The sequence below is a fragment of the Temnothorax longispinosus genome, chromosome 6 (assembly GCF_030848805.1).
Source record: "Temnothorax longispinosus isolate EJ_2023e chromosome 6, Tlon_JGU_v1, whole genome shotgun sequence".
In the NCBI taxonomy this organism is placed as follows: Eukaryota; Metazoa; Arthropoda; class Insecta; order Hymenoptera; family Formicidae; genus Temnothorax; species Temnothorax longispinosus.
In genome coordinates this window covers 14,144,848-14,163,887 of record NC_092363.1, presented here as the reverse complement: position 1 = coordinate 14,163,887, position 19,040 = coordinate 14,144,848, and the positions used below count along the sequence as shown (strand labels likewise).

The following is a 19,040-nucleotide window of genomic DNA, read 5'->3' as shown; positions in this document are numbered from 1 at the left end:
TTCTCCTGACTTTCTCCTACATTCTTCTTCTGCAGGTCCCCTTTTTTCTCCTTCCTGCACTTTGCATTTCCTGGACTTTGTCCAACCTTTTTTCCCCTCAGAGTTTTTAGGATCTCACGGGTTTGACTGAATCTGTACAAGTCCCCTGACGACGTTGTAGACCAGCTGGCGATCGGATATGTGTAAACCGGCTGCATTGCACTTTCGCTAATCCTCGTGCACGGCTCATGTACTCGCTGACCGTTTTGTCATCCGTCATACTGATGATCCAGAGTTTTTCTCCAGCATCAATCGCTCAGTCTTCCGCTTGTCCCGTGTACGCGTCGAGTATTGCATTCCATAATTGTTTCGCATTATATACGGCAGCAAACTGCAATACATGTTTGTCACTCGGCGACAGTCGTATGCGCGCTACGGCGTCAGCATTTTTCTCATGGGACATTCCGCCTGCTCTTTCTTCTTGTCGTCTCCCACTGGCCTAGATCACAGTTTATGGCACTCTGCAGTCTTTTCAACTGCAAGACGGATTCCATTTAAACTCGCCAGTGGAAATAAAAATCTCCCCTCAGTAACGGGATTGTGGGCAAGGCAGTTTTGTCCGCCATAGCTCCTTCACTCACGTTCCTCGCACGTTATTGTCTTCTCTTTGCCTCGTTTCGATAAACTGGGATTGCCTTTCGCAAACCACGCTCTGCTACCAATTGTTGGAGGTCGAAACAAACTTGCGGCTACTAAAACTATTATTTATTACAAACGTAAAACGAGTATAATGTGCGTGAGTATAATATATATGTAATGGAGTAAATTTTCCGCGTGCGGTATCACGGACGAGAACTTTCTGTCTGAGGTAAAAGTGGGGAGCCTCTCGGAGCCCTGCGCCTTACAAGAGTACCAACGCCTTACAACTAAACTTTGCGTTACCTCTCGCATGACCAATATAAACATGGAGATAATTGTACCTCGATCGGTTTGTCATCATACAGACTACCTTACAAATCCCCTTGGAAATAATTGTTTATTGTCTTTTCTTTCTCTACTGCTCTCGATAAAAGTTTTAATCCCTCTCTCTTTGACATCAACTGTATCACCGCTGGATAACGTCTCCTCACAAATAAAACACAGCTCCAAGTTTATAATTTTATTTTAGTATAAAAACACGAAAAACACATGCAGCGTCGACCAAAGCCAATGCTATACTAAATTTTGACCTGAGCCCATCAGTCACCAAAGGACGTATGAGAAAGCCGTTGTGTGCTAGACCCTTCTCCGATACATTTTCAGTCAAAAGTTTGGGGTACGCTATAGATGTTACATTTATTAGAATTCACTATTTATTAGAATATTTAGAATTCACATTTAAAATTAACCGTAATTTGCACAACATGATAATTTAACAATGTTTTATTGTAAACAGTGAGATAATCGTCACTACATCTTTTAATTTATTTAAAATTTTGGATGCTCCTAGCTTTTAACAAGGAGTGTACTTGCAGCACTGTCGAGTAAATAATACAAAGCCAGATGTGTGAAACGACAACGGTTCACTAGCATAATAACAACACCATTTACCTGAAAAGTGAGATACGGCGAGATAGAGTCGCTAAAACCGTCTGTTACAAAAAGTATCCTACTCTTTCTGGCTCTAGCGCCAAAACTATTGGTCGTAGGAAAAAAACCTATAGGTTTTTTTTTTTTTTTTTTTTAGAATTTAATTCTTTACAATATTGCATTAAACTATTTTAGCTCAAGTCTAATGGAAAACAAGATGATCGCGAAAAACCAAGATGGCGGCCAAAGTACACCACAGGGGAGGTCGAAAACTTGGTACATCATTACTGACACCCAAACAAAGCGATTAAAATTTTTTCCAGCCTTGTCCAAATTTGTCGATTATTTTGTCATTTTTAACGACGTGCCGACTAAACTAAAAAGAGGCAAAAACCAAAAAAATGTGTAATGTTTTGTGATTACTGCTAAAATGAAAGCTGACTTGGAGCGCTCATTTTATAGCACGGATAACTTTTGAGCTTTGTACGTATCAATTTTCTAGCTAAAACTAGAGTGTTATAAACTTGTTGTTTTTTACAAAATGGTATATTTTGCTAATTTTACCACATCAACTCACAAACGGCTACAGGTATTGACTTGATTTTTTCTTTTAATGAAGATGTAAATTTTTCCGTAAACTGAACCTATTTTAGCGCACAAAAATAAATTTTTTTAACTGGTTTAACACACAACAAAGAAGGTGAAATTTTCGAAATTTTTTCTTTTTGGCTGCCATTGTTGTAATCTTGACGTATACCAAGAGAAAAATCCATCAGTTCTAAATGATCAGACAATTTGTTCAAAAATTAACAAAAGGATAATTCGATACTTTTAATCGGAATTATAAAAAATGTCCGATTAATGATATCCAATTAATTATCAATGATATTTGAACATTATTGATCGGACATTGTTTTGGCCTTGATCGGCTTTTTTCAATTTCAATTGAAAGCAGCGGATTACCTGTTTGTAAATTTTCAAACAAATTGTCCGATTATTTATTTCTCTGTGAGAGAATAGAGTTGTATTTCTTTTTTAGACTTAAGATCAGTCTATAGAAGGAAATCTCACCAACAAAATTGCGCTAAAATAATTGAAAAATTCCAACTCGTTGACCAGGATGCGTGGCAAGAACAGAGCAGTGCGCAAATTGCGCAGTCGCCTTCACCCAGCAAACGAAAAAAGATTGAAAAGAATTAAAACGGGATTGCCAGGAATTCCTGTCCAAAAAAGGGATTGAAATAGTTTCAATATCATGGAATTCCTTATTTTGGAAAGAATTTGTCTTTTTTGAATCCCATCCAATTCCGACACAAAAATATTATACCACTGAATGCCAGGTTAGGGATTGGAAAGTTTCGTGATGAATTCCATTGAATACCATTAATTCCGTTAACGAAATGAATACCACTGAATGCCAGGTTAGGGATTGGAAAGTTTCGTGATGAATTCCATTGAATACCATTGATTCCATTAACGAAATGAATACCATTGAATGCCAAACTAGGAATTAAAAATTTCCGTATTGAATTCCATTGAATTCCGTCTATTCTGACAATAAAATGAATACCATTGAATGCCAGGATAGGGATTGAAAAGTGTCCGTGTTGAACTCTGTGGCGGTACGCGCCAACAATAGTACACGCCCGCGCGGTATCTGCATTACCGGCAATTCGCGTCGACGCCGCTAGGCGTCGCATCGCCGGGGCATCTTCTCGAGTTCAAAGTTTTGTCTCGACCGCTATGTAAAGGGACCCCCTACGGTGCCTGACAGATCTTACAAATCTCATTTTCGGGCTAACTGCCCGTCGGCAGTAGTGCGTGTAATGCCCTTAGGCATACACAAGAGCTCACCGACGAACAACGGCGCTTGGTCGCCCAACGAAGGCGCGAGACGTTTCCTAAACCATCTAATGCCATGCAACTCCATAACCTTTACGGATTCCGTAGGATTGGATGGAATTTAAAATTTCTTTTTTGGATTCCATGGAATTGGGCCATCTCATTTCGAATCCCATCTAATTTCATCTAATTCCGCCAAAAAAGGGATTCAAAGGTATTAAAAAATTTTAATATCTTTTAATCCTTTTGCGTTTGCTAGGCAATCACCCTTAATTATTTATATTCTCGGAATTTTTACGTCTCGTTTAGTTTATTAAGAAAGCACTAATAACATGCTTCAAAAGAAAATTTATGTATGTTTATTTGTTTGTCCACAAACGACATTTGAATTTTACTCAATGCCGTTTAAACCTTACCATTCTTCTTAAGGGGAATCCTCCTATAGAAAAGGCCAAACTTTTTCTCAATGTCGATAATGTCAAACATTTTTAATTCCGTTCAAATTCGTTTTCAATCATTTTCTATATTACCACCTTATATCTGCCCTTATCCAACGAGAGGCATCTGTCCTTGTTTGATTGCTGCGCCATCTCTCGCTACACGCAATACTGCTTATCCCATCAACCTGCATGTGCTTTTGCATGTATAAAAGTTAAAACAATGACACTTTTTTTTCTAGACTTTTATCCTAGTTGTAATTGCACGATATTGTTCTTTAATGTTTTCTCTAGAGGGCTAGATTCTCATTTTGTATATATAAACTGCAGTATTTTTGTACAACCAAATATTGTCGTCACAGTGACAGCTCCATGTGCCCAAATTTTTAATTTTTTTTTGTTTTAAAAGTTAAAATCAATCTAGCCCTCTACATTTTTGTGCGTACTTTTTTATTCTACACCACATTTTTGCAATTCCGTAAAGCCAATTAAAAGTGGTTTGCTTTTAACTAAATGTCGGTAATTACTGCCACTATAGGATCCCCTCAAGTACCCTGCAATTAAAGAAAATTTGTCGAATATGAAATATTTTTCATGGTGGCCATATGGTTTTATGGGGCAAAACATGGAAAAATTGTAAAATTGCTAAATTTTTTCAGTGAAAAAAAATGGAAAATAAACTTTAATTAACGTTAAAAAATTAATTTTCAGTGCACTGACACTATATTGACCTTAACAAGTCCTTTGCTATCGACCTTTACCATCAGCAAGAACAAAAAAATTGTTTAGTAAAAGTTGAAAAAATACCGCGCAGACATTACCGTTATTCAAAGCGTATCACGAGGAGGTCGCACGGTCGGATTTACGCTACGTTGTGTGTGTGTGTGTGTGTGTGTGTGTGTGTGCGTGTGCGTGTTTGTGTGCGCGTGCGTGTGTATCTCATGGACATGTCAGAAAATTTTCTTTAATTGCAGGGTACTTTTAAATACGAAAAAACGTGAAAATCTAAAAAATAGTATCGATATTTAGGTACAATACAGAAAATCTTAATATTACGTTTAGGTATTACATGTATTTTCTGCACAAAGCAAACTCCATCATTGACTTGCGCCTAAAACCAAATATAATAATGCTAAAAGTCAAATAGCGTATTAAATTAAAAGTCAAGTAAAGATTAGAATTAATTTGTCAAGTCATGTCACATAACATTGACTAAAATAATCTATTAATCAACAACCGAAATTAATCAATCATTATACGTGTAATCGTGACAAACTTGATTAATTATAAAAAGGTTAGTTGCCGTTGCGGGACAGGCGGCGGGGCAGGGAAAAGCCTATAGGTGTGTTTCCGTCGCGTGTATATAAATAAACGAATTTTAGCAAATAAATATGTGGAATATGCATTTGATTAACGGTTTCTTAAGGTTTTAAATCGTTGTTTGTACAATTGAAACTCAAATACGTTATTATCCATATTGAAATGTGGCAATATTACAGTTTTATTTTTACAATTTCACAACTATGTAGATAAATCATTTCAGTCTTGGAAAAAGTCATTTCTAAATATGTAAAAAATTATTTGCACCAATTTTCATTAGATTCTCATCATTTTTAATATGCTTTTGAGAGTTACATTACAGGTTAGGTAACATATTTTTGCCATGTTGCCCGTGTATAACGCGTCGTCTACAATACACGGAGTAAGCGTGGAGTAAGCAGTAAGAGTATAGGCAGGAGTAAGCATTATAGCCTGATTGGCCGAGCCCAAGTATAAGAGTAAGAGTAGGAGTAAGAAATAAAATTAATTTATTTTGCTTACGCCCTTACGCCAGCTCTCTTAAACCGAAAATAGCCCTACAAATGACACAAGTTTTATAAAATATTTAATCGAGTAGCTTCTGACTCATTACAAAACATTTTATATAAATTTTATATAAATTGAATTTTAAATAATCGACATTTATCATATCAAAAATAAAGATGATCTTTAAATAAGAATGTTCTTTTCTTCTGTGATTGCTGTACTGGAATATGCTCACAGCAATGCTTGAAATCTAGGCACAAAGAGAAATTCTAATATAGTACAGAGTAGAGAGTTTATTAGTTGTCCGATTGGACTCGTCGATCAATAAACGTAAATGCACTTTTTGGTATGCGCTTCCATAATATGCATTAAATGCGCATATAATGCGGGACAAATAAATCCTTGGCACTACAGCTCGGGAGAGCCTAATTGGCCTGCATTACTATAGTAATGTGTTTATGACAGGTTTGTTTCATTAGGTGGGTTGTCAGCCCTACGCAAACTAAAAGCACAGTATATACAGTAGCGCAACTCTCTGTCGGCGCCTTTGATGTTGGTGTTGTCCAAAATGGAGTGCGCATGCGCGAAATAAGTAAGCGCCCACTAGCACCAACTGAACGGCCACGTTCAGGCAGACAGAACTGTTAAGTGTCGTCTTATCGACACGCTACGCTGATTCGTTGGATCTAAAAGTATAAGAGCCAATCACGTGCTATTGAGCGGTTTTACGCGCCCAACGTCTTTCTCTGAACTTCTTTCTCAATTGCTCTTCCTTTCTCCGCTCTCACTCCACTTTTACATGAAATTAATCTGAATTTAATGAAAATAATGAAGATAAATATTTATTATGTATCTATTAAAAATAAGAAAAAAAAATTCAAAAATGAGAAAAAATAAAATTATATAAATGTGATTGCAGATTGAATAATATAAATGTATTGAGGTAAATTATTAGAAAATATAATGTTATGTAACATATATTGGACAACCAAAAAGCAAAATATAATATTTTATACATTATACTTGTAAGAAAACAATTATAATTATAAAATATTTAATATAAAATAGTTTTATTACATTAAATGAAATAAATGAATGATTTAATTATGCATCTAAAATAAAAATGAGATATATATTTATGCTTAATTTAAAATGCGATAAATGAAATTTTAATTTTAATACGACGATATGTTTCCGGATAGCACGGAGAATTGAAAAGGAATTCTTTTTAAATTCTCGATTTAAAAAATTTTTAAAGTACTTTTTCCGTATATCATTTCTGTCCCAAAACAACTCTTAAGAGTTCAAAAGAAATTTTTTTCTATGTCACCAATTCTGAGTTCTTCTTCAGATACAAAAAAAATCAATTTCTACTCCATAAAAATTCGTAATATATTCGAAATTATGTTTAGATGGTATTCTAATAGAGCTCTATCTAAGCGCTATTTCGAATGCATTGCGATTTCTTATAGAATAGAAATATAATTCCTTTGTATCTGAAGGATAAGAAATGTATATACTAATCCATTTTATGTTCTTTCTGATGCAGAAACTGTTTTCGGATAGATTATGAAGGATTCTTTCTTATCCGATGTTACAGACAGAATATTAGGATTATAAACACTGAAATTAGGAATATAAATATAGGAAAATATAAAATAGAAGTGACTCCTATATCGATTAATGATTATATTACTAAATTGGTATACAGATTTGAAATATTATATCATTAATTGTTATAACAAACAATTCGTATAATATAAGCGACATATTTATCGTACATACAGACATGCAAAATAAAATTTTATATGCAAAATAATCAATGTATACCTAATATGATATATTATAAAAATATAAAAGTGTCCCGAAAGAGTGGTCGAGTAACGATTCGAAATTCTACAACCATATTGTTACTTCGCAGAAGCAGCGACGATCGTTGTATTTCGGAATTCGGACGCGCTTCCGCGCGTTCCGTTAATGCTTCATCGGATGAGAGTCTATATGTACTTCGATAGATATGCATCAATCAATTGGCAGTAAATGGCTTATATAAAATGTGTCTGGATAGAATAATGGACATATGTATTATATTATTATCTCGATGATTCCCATACGCCGGATTGAGCATTGCGTTTATAAATTTATAAAATTTCTCCTAAGAGCCGTTCTGATCCGAGTAAGCAAAAGTCCACATACGAAAATCCACATACGAAGTTGCAACACCATGGATTTAATAGCACTTTGATATTCCCATTTAAGATAGCAGATACAATGAAAGAATCTATGGATAGATTTGAATATATTTTGTCTAGTCTTAGAAGTGTCGATAGGTTTCCGTTTAACGATGCTAAACTGGTAATAATTTCTGCTCCGGTGTCAGTCTTCAAGGATAATACAACCTGTCTTGTATTTAAATGTAAATCAGGTACACTGAATTTCCTCGATTTCGTCGGCACTGCTATATTTTGCGAATCTATATCCGTAGTTTCATTCTTCTCTGTAGGTACTTGCATGTCGTCATCAATAAAACACGATAATACCTCTAGAACATTGATATAATTTAGAACTGTTGAAAATATATACGAATATGTTATACATTCTTTGTTGAGTTACCTTATTCCGTATGTTATAAAGTTGATTGAGCCGGGATAAAGAGAAATGTACTTTCGTCGGTCGTCCCATTTCAATGAAAAACTAGCGGTTTTTGCCTAGAATCATTTCAGATTTTATTGTCGCAAAAGAAGGTGGAATACCCGTGTCTGGATGTGGATCTCCATGCTTTGTTTCTATCATATAAATTTTGAAATCCTTCTCGCTCGGTATTGCGTTTAGATTTTGTGCATCGCCGAGCGCTAGCTGTTATTGTTATATCGAAACGAGATATCTATATAAATTCCGCAACAATATTAATTAAAATAAAATATTTGATAATATGCCACATTAATATTAAGGGCCGGTTGTTCCACCTTTCGATTATAAATCTCGGCTTACTCGACAGATTACTACCTATAGGATAAATCTTACCGGGTAGTTTACCAGCTATTTAGTGAGCGTTGTTCCACGGTTATTAATCCTATACAAATTCTATATTATCATATTCGTTAAATAAATCTGGACGTGGACGAACTGTATATCGCTTGCGAAGCACCACTATATATATTTCTTCATCAGATTCTTTGTTATCATCTTCGTCACCATAAAGAAATTGATTTTCGCATAATCCTGGTTCCATTTTTCATACCGTCCGATACCGTCCGTTCGATAATATCCAAATTCTTTATCGCAAAATATTAATATACAAATGCGTGAAACGTCAGATACACCAGCGCTGCGCATCTCCCGCTGACGGGGTATGATTTCTAATCCCACTACGCATTTATCTGTCAGATAAGTCTTACACGGTACCCAAAGTACCGTGTAATTTATCTGTCGATAGTGGCCATTTATCAGGAATTAAATTTTACCGAGAAATGGAACAACGCTCTACAGACATTTTATCCATCAGATAAGTTACCAGATAGTTTATCTGAAAGTGGAACAACCGGCCCTTAATGACGTATTAATTTTTTGTAAGTAAGATGGTATAATACGTACTTGTATCTTTTTAGATAAATGTTGCTGAGAGAATATGTTATCTTTCCGCAATTTACTAAAAATTCAAACGGTGGAAGTATCATAGTTTCAACCATGGGCCTTCCCTACAAGAAAAAAAAATCATTACTTTTAATATAAATTCTAAATTAAATCATATGAAACGCTGTTATATGATAACTTACAAATTGTGTTGTATTGTGGAATGCATGCTGGACATTTCAAAATCGACACCACTATCTTTTGTGAAGTCGATATCTGAATTATCTGACGTCTGTTTCAGCCAGAAATTTGCATTTTAATAAGTATTTCAGAAATGTAACCGTTCGTAGACAACGTAGAATCAAGCAGCAATTCTTTTTAGATATTAGAGTATCACAGAGTTAGTTTCACAAGATAAATAGATAAACGATATTCTTAATTTAAGCATGACTGATTTTAAGTACAATGATTATGAATAATTATCCTACCTTCTGAGGTTTGTAACCACTTTATACTCCTAAACTCTTTTCACTTTCATCACAAACGTATAGTTATTCAGAGTCTTTCAAACACTTCTAACAGCTCTCAATAGCATTCAGTGGGTAATTGAGCTAATTCTCTCCAAATTTCTGTTCCAATACAGATAGGCATTTACTTAACTGACCATTTAAATTCTGAGAGGGAGCGGAGCAGAACGGAGAAAGAAAGAGCAATTGAGAAAGAAGTTCAGAGAACGACGTTCAGATGGTGTTAGTGGGCGCTTACTTATTTCGCGCATGCGCACTCCATTTTAGACAACAAGAAATCAGGAGAGTTGCGCTACTGTATATACTGTGCTAAAAGTCACCATGCTTATCGAGCGGGTTGGTGACTTTTTCCTGAGGTATTTTAACCAACGGTTTGGACCAACGGTTTAACGTCTCTTTCGACAGACGGAGCCCAGTTTTCTCCGCATCTTGTACGGAGGGGCGTGGTTTTTTCGGAAAAAACTTTCCATGATACATGGCTCTAGTAAACTCTGATGGTTCCTCAGATTGCGAGTCTGGCGCTCTACCACTAGACCACACCACCGCCCAATGTGGGACAAATATTCACATTTAATGCAAAGTTTAATGTACATTCAAAAGCGCATTATACGCGCATTGGTGCTCCTTGGGTATAAGGACGTAGTTACAACTCTTACATTTGTTTTGGTTTATCAATCATTTTGTATTCTGTGGTTAGATTTTTGACACGTAATATTATGAAAGAACCGGTATTGAAATCAACTACATCAACTGTTTTGTCTGTTTAAAAGATTATTTTGTAAGTAATAAAGACCTGGTATCAGTGCAAGTTGTGCACTGGCTGGGCTCATAACTCATGCAACAATAAGGGAAATTTTTTTTTCCATCTTTCAGATATTTATTAGTTTTCTAAAAAGATTTTTTTTGTTTAAGGTCAACTTGGATAACAAGGATTTTGATTTTATTTCTGTTATTAGCTTATAATTTAGTAAAAACAGGTGATGGCTTTTTCAAAACCATGTTGTGTTGAAAGAGCCAAATTCTCAATTTTTTCAAAAAGATGATTAAAATCTGCTAATGACTAAATATTATTTTTTTGTTCAATTGATCTTATAGATAATCAAGTACACTTGAGTAAAAAGCGGTTTCATTTTATCAACACAAAATTAAATACTTTTTTCACATTTTGAAAAATACTGGCTCTTTCATGCCCACTCTCCCCTACACGTGCACTTGACTATATCTCGATTAACGGATTTTGTTGATAAACTGCTGTTTCGGTTCATAGACATGGTCAATGTCATGATTTATGTTTCCCATCAGTCGTAACATCTTACTTGGCTATTACCCGGACAGCCAAATGCTGTGAGTTTGCTGCCATGTTGTCAACAAGCAGCTTGTCATTAATGCAACTAATTTTGACAAACTCGGGACAAGGTGAGACAGCATTATGCTTGTTGAACTCGTATAAATTATATTTCCAACAGCAAATTGATTGCAACGTTACAGCATCGCAATTTGTGAGGGATTTGTGACAATTTCATATTGTCAACACTTTGTTAGTAACGAGATACAATTAAAAACCTTAATAGCTTGATGACATGTACACAATAACGGATGGAAATCATTATACATGTGTTGTTGCCGTCATGTTTGCATCATGATGCTCAAGATGAATCATTCATGTTGCTGACATGTTGCAGCAACATAACGTACCAATATTGCGGACCGTTTGCTCTTGAAATTGCGTCAACTGATTGCATGTATAAGCAGTCATGTAGCTGTATTTGTAACGTCTTTTATTTATATGTCAGCAAATTTACAGCAAATATATGAAAACACATGCAATGCATTAGTTTGCTCAATGTGCTCCATCACGCTTGGCTATCTGGGTAGTTTCTGCCAAGTTTTCACAATGTCAAAATACAGCAATCGAAAGTATGATATACAAGAGATGGAATTTTTCATGTACACAATTGGCATTGGTGGTCATCTCCACGTAGGAACACGAAACAAACACAAAGGAATCACCTTGTTCTCGCTTGTACAACAATTTCCTGTATATACAACGATTAAATCAATCTTGCATAGGAATTAATTTCAACAAACTATGTAGACTCACTATATATATTAAAATGAAATATTTTTCCTATAGGGTAAATTATATACCATCATCAGAGTAACGTAATTTTTTTCTTAATAATCTTAAGAATAATGGTGAGCGATAGTTAAAGTTGTACTATGAAACTCAATAAAATAACAAATATCAAGGTCAACTTTCAGTTACCTCACGTGGGCCAAAGTGACCCAAGGCGTGTTTAAAACTCGCGCCCTTTTTGAACGCGCAGTGTTGAAAACTCCAGACCAGGGGGAGGGGGAGAAGAGTTTGAAGGTTCTAGCACTAGCCTGGCCACTTGCGAGACTCGATGTCAGTCCCCGGTCGAAGCAGCCGCGGCAGAAAGTGACAAGTGAGACGGTGGGGTTACTTGGACCCAGGTGAGGTAATATTGTAACAAAAACGATTTTTGTCAAAATACAAGTAATCAAGTAAATCTTGTAAAAAACAGTGTATTCATGCAATATAATGATACAAAAAATATTCCGTGTTGTATAAAAAGACAAGTATTGGATTTTATCGGTTTACAAAATCAATCAATACCTAATAGCTTAGCGTCAAGATGTTGATTTTACGGCAGCTGCGACATTCTTAGGTAAACTTGATAAATATTTACAAAACTTTTTTAACCGAAACTGTTTCATTTTTTCATTATAAAGATTATTATTAATCAAAATCTATTTTCCTCTCCCCAAACTCACTCATTACGTAGGAGCACCAATAGAACCCCATAAAATCCAATTTTCAATCCCATAGTAGCCATCTCCATAAAATTAGTAATCTTTTGGCACCGGTTTCAAGAAAATCGATCCATTAATAAAAAATTATCCATTAATAAAAAATTAAACTAATCCTCCACAAATTTAAAAAATTTTGGCACTGGTTTCAAAAAAAAAAAAGTCACGTAATACTTGATATTTCTCAAAATTTTAATAATTTCCAAACCGGTTTCTAAAAATTGGTAACAAAAAATTATCCATAAAAATTATCCATTAAAAAAATTATCCATAAAAAAATTCAGCTTGATATCTCAAAGTTTGCGGAAATTGGAGCAATCAGGTATATTTTTTTAAAACAGAAATCGTAAACCATTTTACTATTAGCAATTTTTCCAATTCTATTAGATTCTTTACTTCTTTCTACCCCCATCTATATATACACAAGTACCTGACGTTTGTCTGTCTGACGCAAACTACTTGTTATTTTTCGAGAAATTGGAAAAATTTCGTAACCGGTTTCCAAAAACCGGTCTTGTTCGCGACAGTCACGAATTGAAACAACTGGTAAATTCCCCAAAAATTTAAAAAATTTCTGATATCGTCTTCCAAAAAGATTGGTGACAAAAAATTATACACTTTATAGCACTCTTCGGAAAATTCTACCCCTGTTTCATATTCAACTCTTTGAAATTTGGTCACGTATTTCGCGCGAAAAATTAGAAAAACCGATTTCCAGAAAATCGGTAACAAATCCTACACACACAACAGATTTCATTTAAAACTAATCGACCTATAAACGATTTAATTCCCGAAAATTATAAAAAAAAAAATTTATTCTTTTTTGGCCTTTGCAGCTTGCTCCATTTCATAATTTAATGCTGCTCTTGGCAATACATCATCCTGACCGTCTTCTAATGTACATTTTTTTTTTAAATTACGTAGATTGTTTTAAGGGGGTAGACCACTGTGTTTCAGGATAATTTTCAGGAATTAATTTCTAACAAAATATTTATGAAACACCAGTACTTTTTTTTTATTATCTTCTATACACATTGAAGAACGTGTCAAAATTTTGTTGCCTAAATAAATATAAAACTCGTCGAGTTAAGCCGCTTCGCGCATCCCTATGACTTTCGGATGGTGTACATGATTTCGCGAAAACCAGTCGTCTGAAACAAAAATAAAAAATATGCTCATTATCTACATTGTATTGGCTTTCGGCTGACGGAGCATTTTATTTTTTTTCATTTTTGGCGACGAGAAAAAAATTCCTGAATTTTTTACTGCAATTGGGCAAAATTCAGGAATTTTTTTTCTTGTCGCCAAAAATGAAAAAAAATAAAATGCTCCGTCAGCCGAAAGCCAATACAATGTAGATAATGAGCATATTTTTTATTTTTGTTTCAGACGACTGGTTTTCGCGAAATCATGTACACCATCCGAAAGTCATAGGGATGCGCGAAGCGGCTTAACTCGACGAGTTTTATATTTATTTAGGCAACAAAATTTTGACACGTTCTTCAATGTGTATAGAAGATAATAAAAAAAAATTACTGGTGTTTCATAAATATTTTGTTAGAAATTAATTCCTGAAAATTATCCTGAAACACAGTGGTCTACCCCCTTAAACAAAAATCGGTAGAAACGTTTCGAGAAAATCAGTACATTAATGAAAAATTAAATTCGCGGTTTCAAAAAAATCAGCATATACACGTCTTTGAGATTCGGTCACGTATTTCCAGAAAAATTGGAAAAATTTTGGAACCGGTTTTCAAAAAAATCGGTAACGAAAAATTATATACACTTGTGCAATTCCCGGGAAATATGTATTCTCTACCCCTACTTTATATACAATTCTTTACGATTCGGTCAATTAATTCCTTAAGTTGGAAAAATTTCGTAACCGGTTTCCAAAAAAATCGGTAACAAAAAATTGTACACTTTATGGCACTCTCTGGGACATGTATATATTCTACCCTTACTTTGTATACAATTCTTTGAGATTTGGTCAATTAATTCTCGTAAACTTTGAAAAAATTTTGGAACCGGTTTCCAAAAAGATTGGTAACAAAAAAAAAGCAGCGACATTTTCATCCCTGGAAAATTCTACCCCTGTTTCATATACGTTTGGTAAAAATTCGGTTCACTAACGATCGAGTAGTTTGCCTACAGACTACAGACAGACAGACAGACAGACGTCCGGTACTAATATATATAGATTGCTATTACACAGAAATGGAGACAAGGTCTCGCAACTCGGTCAACGGCCAAAATGGTACAATCCCATGTGTAACAAACATGTCGCAAAAATATGCAGCACTTGCGCGCGTCGCAATAATTAAATTTTTTTTTATGTGTCTATTTTTAATAAAACAAGTATTTTTCAGGCATTTTTATTGCATTTATTCAACATTTTTACCGATATTATACAAAAAAACATGAATTTTTACCTCTTTATAGACGCTATTTTGTATTAGCCATATGAAACTTTGAAAAATATTTTGTTATTCTTCTACATGTTTATATTTCATGTCCACCAAGGTCGCGCAAGTTTTACGATTTAAAAAAAAATCCGTTTTTTAGAGACAATAATATTTGATCGATTTTCTTCAAAATCATGAAATTTCACTCTGCAAAAAAATATACTTTTTGGAACCAATCGTTATGACACTAATTTCTTCTTAAAGTGCAACTCTTGACCTTTCGAATTATGTATTATAAAACCCTTGTATCTTTTTTTAGTCAGTACTATGTCAATTTGAAAGAAGAGCAAATTTTTTCGCTTTTTCAGAAAAACACGTTTTCTTTTTTTTTAATCAACATTTACATTTTTTAATTTGGAATAATCTAACCTACACAGTTGTGTAGATCTTTAAAAAATATATCGATTAAAAAAAAGACGTCAAATTGATGCATTTGTCGTAAAGATACAAGCTGGAGAAGACGCCAGGGTCACTCTCAGACCCACGTCAGGTAATATCAGAGTGTAAAAACATGAGGTAACTGAGAGTTGAGATCATATAAAGAAGAGTACATTAAAGTACGTGTATATGCGTGTGCGCACACATTAAAAGTTTATATGCTCAAGTGCGGGTGTGCGTACGTGTGTACCCATGTGTGTGTATGCGTTCGTCAATTCATGTTTTTAAACTAAACAAGATCTGTTTACGTGATTATTCGCAGCACGCCAATGATGGACCTTCTGGTGCAGATCGCGACAGCTCACAAATTGACGGCTTCAAACTACAACTTGCAAGCGATCGGCGAACGTGATTTGATTCTACCTCATCATCCAAACACTCCTATAGGATCATTGGACGCTCTTCAAGTAATTTTAACTTTCTGTTTTATATAATAATATATATTCTTTCTTAATATATTCTTCCTTAAATTATACATGTTCTTTATGTACACAGTGGTTTACAGACATGTAAATAGTGGTTTTCTTGCATCAAACTAATTTTTATTTTCATTAAATGTCACATCTTATTGTTGGTTTTATTTGAGAAATATATGAATTTATGTAATCAAATTATTGCATCAAGATTAAAGAAAGAAAAATAAAAAAAATTGTGTGCGTGACCTCCACGCGGCATAGGTGAAACTTTTTAGCTGTGAGGATCAAGATGTAGATTTTTCAAATGAATTATTCTTGTCGGAAGGAAAAGCACAAGTATGAAGTAATATAAAGTCAAATTTAGAAAAAGTTTTTTGTGACGCTCGGATCTGATGGTCAGCTGTAACACTTGCACGCCAAATCGCGCCCACAAAAGTTTCATTTTGATCTGTAAATAATGCAGCTACACAGGAATTTATTAATTTTTTAATTGATTCAACATTTTGATCAATAATATGTATAAAATTTTGGTTTCATGGTGTTATGGATTCGCACACAAGTTGAACAAGTACATATATCGTGTGTCGATTTTTCGTCTGACAAAGCGATAGTACTGTTAATGATCCCAACAATTTCCCTGCGTGTGTCACATGAATTTCTACGCGAAAACGCGCTTTCTAATAACGATTCTCTACGTCGCAATTGAATAAATTACAACAAATTCTTTATTATAGATGGCCACTGTTAATTTCAAGTATGTCTATTATGCAACATGTAAATTTTTTATTTCTCATGGAAGAAAATTAATTGATATTAAATACCGCGCATATATCGCGTTTTATATCGCGGAACGATAACTAATTTACCGAGGCTTTTACAACTAATGCATCAATTGTGAAGCAATTGAAGTCGTTTCTGTTTTGTGTGTGTCTCAGGTTAAATTACTTCCCAAGCAGGGCACGTGCGTGGCGCATAAATCTAAACAGGTTAATCAACCTTTTGAAACGACATTTAGATTGCAGGTAAGGAAAAAAATACCACAAGGTTTTTACAGTTGATATTAATCGCAATTAAAATACGTCGCTTACACGGTTATTTTAGTTTATTATTAAATCTTTATTATTTCAAACATGTTAAAAATGTCGAAAACAAAAACAAAAATTTTCTTTTTCTCAAACTTGAGATATAAAGAGATGTGGTTTTTCGTTTAAATCTTGTTATATGATTAATATTTTTTTACACTCTTCAAGTTTAAAAAAATGAAAAAATAGCGCATAAACATTCTTAATATCTAGAATTAAATAGTTGTAGACATTGTGAATGTTTATGCCATTTTCATTTTATTTATTATTGAATTATTAATAGTTTAAATAAATAATCAAGTTGTTGTGTTAATAATATGTTTTTTATGTTTCAATTTCCGAAATAAATAAAAAATTGTGCAACTTGAATCAACCATCTCTCAAAAAATAAAACTTTTGTCTAATTTTTACAATTATAAAACTTTATAAATTATAAACTCAATTTTTATAATTCTTTTTACAATCTAAATGATATACTTTATATCCATTATAGTGAGTAAGGAATATTATACATTTATGACATTCTTATCATTTCAAAGCAAATATTTTTCACTAAATTTGAAGATGCAAAAGAATTTTGGAAAATTTTATTACATTTTTTTTTACTTGGAATTTTATAATTTAATCCTAAAAGTTAAGGTTTTTTACAAAAAATGCAACATATAAGCAAGTATAGCAAGTAAAAGCAATTTTCTCACACGTATTTTCTCGACAAATGCAAAAAGTAAATGATACACTCTTGTGTGTTATCTGGTTCCTGCGGGAATCGTATTTAGAATCAGTTGCAAACTTGTAATATATTCATAGTGCGGATGCATTGAATCGGTAATGTGATACGCGACAACTTGATTATCGGTGCAGGTACATTTGCCGAGAAATCAGCTGTACGTATCGAGGGTCAGTCCGAAGACGAACCTTGGAGAAATCCTGGACAAAGTGTGCCGCGAGAAAAATCTAGATAGGAGCAAGTACGAGCTTCGTCATCCAGGTAAATATTTACTAAATAAAACTGCGCTTGCAATGCAATAATTAAATATATAATGGAAATACTTTCAAACCTACATAATGTATTTGCAAACTGTGTTATTTAATAACAAGATAATTTAATTAATTCAATTATTTATTTATTTATTTATTTATTTATTTATTTAATAGAAAAGTTTAGATTTTGATACTGTTTCATATATTACATACATTTTTATATATTACATATCAAGGTAAAAGTTTATCTTTACGCAACCACCGTCAATGACTTTGACCTTGACACATGTTCTCAATCCTGCCGAGTGACCTTCAAAAGGTTTTACTCGTTGTTTATCAAGTTATTAACAAAAAATTTTATGAAATATAATATAGTTTCTGTCAGTGCTAAAAAAAGTAATTTGCTGATATATGTGTATAGACAGTACACACATTAATCAAGAGACACGGCAGTGTCTCGCGCCAAGTACACGCGGAGCGAGACCGACCGTGACTCTTTTACGCGACGCGACGGGTTGCGAGTACCCGAGATGTTGAGATCTCGATAATGAGATCTCGATAACGAGTGAACGGATCAAGTTCCAAGTAGGCTTGATCGATAGCTTGGGGTCCAATTAGGGGGGGGGGGGAGTTCTCCCATAATATTCCGCTACGTGCCCTACGAGCGGAGATATTGCAAAAGTCCAAATGTGAAAATTTATTAAGATATTCCTCCTAACGCTCTCATTCAATATTATTATGATTATCAGGGAAATGTCACTTGAACTTTTTTGACGCTGGCGGCGCAGGTATCGCCAGTTTTGATATCGCGCACGTATTTCGAAATTAGGTCGATAGACTTGGCGGTCAAGAGAAAGATTTCTATTTAAATAAATTAGGTATAATATAATATATATTGAGTCAATTGCTTCATGTTTATCTGGAGAGATTTCGTATCCTTACATTGTACCACCACCGCTGCCGGAAAAGAAGGTTCTCTATGCTTGGCAGAAAGTGCCGCTAGGGAATTTAAAAGTCGATTCTTATGAATCAAGCTTGAATTCAATGTCTAGGTATCCCAGGTTGCCGATGACGAGGTCCAGATGGTCCGCTT

At 34.1% G+C, this 19,040-nt stretch overlaps 1 long non-coding RNA gene across 1 annotated transcript in view; it reads right to left on the bottom strand.

The window, feature by feature from the left end:
* Positions 1–2,901: 2,901 nt before the first annotated feature.
* Positions 2,902–19,040, bottom strand: part of LOC139814738 (uncharacterized) — a 73,325-nt gene continuing 57,186 nt past the window's right edge. Inside the window, exon 2 of the long non-coding RNA XR_011732569.1 lies at positions 2,902–3,624. This is a non-coding gene — a long non-coding RNA (uncharacterized lncRNA). The remainder of the gene's footprint in view (positions 3,625–19,040) is intronic.